The sequence below is a fragment of the Prionailurus bengalensis genome, chromosome C2 (assembly GCF_016509475.1).
Source record: "Prionailurus bengalensis isolate Pbe53 chromosome C2, Fcat_Pben_1.1_paternal_pri, whole genome shotgun sequence".
Lineage (NCBI taxonomy): Eukaryota > Metazoa > Chordata > Mammalia > Carnivora > Felidae > Prionailurus > Prionailurus bengalensis.
Genome location: NC_057350.1, coordinates 17,229,357 through 17,231,690, shown reverse-complemented (window position 1 = coordinate 17,231,690; position 2,334 = coordinate 17,229,357). Strand labels below are relative to the sequence as shown.

Below are 2,334 nucleotides of genomic sequence, written 5' to 3'. Positions count from 1 at the left end.
AATAAAACCAACCCCATGTCCATGCTGATCTACAGTCTGGAGTCAATACATTTTGATTCTAAATTTTAAAGCTAAAATGGCATTAGAAGACTCCATTTGATAATATGAGTACCTTAGTCTCTGGTTCAATTCCGGCATTTTATATTACTATAGTGTGAGACTTGCAATATCTCCCTGAAACTGAAATGTAACTGCATCTTAGTTTGGTATTTATCCCATTAATTACTCCATGTGATCTAACGCTGATGCTAATAACAGAGTCCACAAGGAACGGATAGGAGTTCCTAGGAATAAGGTGTGCTCCTAAAAGTCTAGTAGAAGTTTCTTCCCGGTATTCCCCTGGCAAAAGGAGGTAGGAGAGGGGATTCCCCCACAGCATTACAGGAATTTCCGATACCTTCTCCCACAAGTACAGGGAAATAAACTCCTAACAGTAATTCAGAGTACTTATGACTAACAAGAATATAAAAAACCCCTTGATTAAAAAAAAAAGAAAAAAAAGAAAAGTATTCCCTTCGGCAGCACATATACTAAAAGTGAAATGATACAGAGGAGGTTAGCAAGACCCCTGTACTAGGATCACATCCAAATTCTCGAAGCATTCCATATTAAAAAAAAAAAAAAGACATTATGTCTTTGTATAACCAAGCCATAATGAGGACAAAACACATTTTTTTAAATGACCTAGGAAAAAAAATCTCTTGAATATATGTACTCTCATATTATCTAGCATCTATCTATATAATTTCACATTCCCAGAGAACAGAGACTGATTCATTCTCTTGTCTTCCTGGAGATATTAATGGCATCTTCTAATGTACTAAGGGTTAAGCAACTGAGATAGTCCTGAAAAGAAATTGCCTAAAGGAAACTACAGCAAATAGATTATTTGTTAAAGACACAAGGGCAATTTATAATAAATTATATTTTAAAGTGAATAATTCGGGCGCATGGGTGGCTCAGTCGGTTAATTGTCTGACTTCAGCTCAGCTCATGATCTCACAGCTCGTGGGTTCGAGCCCCGAGTGGGGCTCCGTGCTGACAGCTCAGAGCCTGGAGCCTGCTTCAGATTCTGTGTCTCCCTCTCTCTCTGCCCCTCTCCTTCTCATGCTCTTACATTCTCCCTCAAAAATAAATAAACATTAAAAAAATTTTTTTAAATAAATAAAAAATAAAGTGAATGATTCAACTCTAATAAGACTATTTGTTAAATTGGTATTTAGTTTTTCTATCTCATATTTACTTGAAATACAACAGTATGTGAGAAATACACAGAGATGTCATTAAATAGTATAATATTTCAAACTAAAAAAAAATCCCACACCTTGTATATTAACTAGCAGATTTTACTATCTAATACAAGAGGCCATATTTGACTGTTACATATTTTTCAAATAGAATCATTTGCATGATAACTCTGCTTCTGAAATGATTGCATTATATAAAAACTAAAGATAATAAAGTGGCAAGTATTATAATCAATGAAATGCTTTCCAAAATATGCTTTACCAGATAATAAGCACACACTAAATATCCAGTATTGAAGCTTATTAAATAACTTGCACGCAAACACATTGCAATGAAGTTTTTTGAGACAATCTCAAACAAATTCCAAAGAAACAATATTTACATACTATGGTTCAGGGAATAGATATTAACACAAATGATCTGCCCGCAGGCCACTGTCTAGACCACAGGAAACCTGGTCAACAGCATATGGGACATCGCAAGGTGCAGACTCAGAAGTTTCCATAATGTCGTGGCCAACAGCTAGACACAGTGAGTCATGGCTGCAACAGTAACTGAACCCACAGTACATGGGCTGTTAAGCAGTATGGACCCAGCTTCAAACCAGATCAGGCCAAACTCACAGCTTACAGCTTTAAAGAACAATTTATCCTTGAGCAATAAATCAGTGGAATTTAGAAAGCTTTGCTACAGCAAGAAAAGTATGGAAAATTAAAAAAAAAAAAAAAGGCTTTCATGATTAATTTTAAAATAATGCTGTGGTCCTGCAAAGGGATTGGTTCTCAGCGAAATCAGGCTGAAGCCAATCATCACATGTCATTAACCTGGTCATAGGATTTGGTTTAGACGGGAAGGCATGTGACCCTACCAGCCAAAGGCATGTGAGAGAAATGTGTTTGGAAATACGGGGGAAATGTGTTTCATTATTGTCTTCTATGTCTCTCTCTCTCTCAAGAGAGCCACTGGGAGGTACATTCTCTCTTCTGCACGTTACCTTCGCCTAAATATTGGCCCAGAACTGGTACCACCATGAGAAAGAGGCCACCATATGGAGTAAGGCAGTGACAAGAGAATTTCAGAGAAGAG

General features: G+C 36.8%; 1 non-coding gene across 1 annotated transcript; it reads left to right on the top strand.

The window, feature by feature from the left end:
- The first annotated feature begins 506 nt into the window (after positions 1-506).
- Positions 507-613, top strand: LOC122492467. The gene has a single exon (XR_006299654.1). It is a non-coding gene; the product is annotated as a U6 spliceosomal RNA (small nuclear RNA).
- The last annotated feature ends 1,721 nt before the right edge of the window (positions 614-2,334 follow it).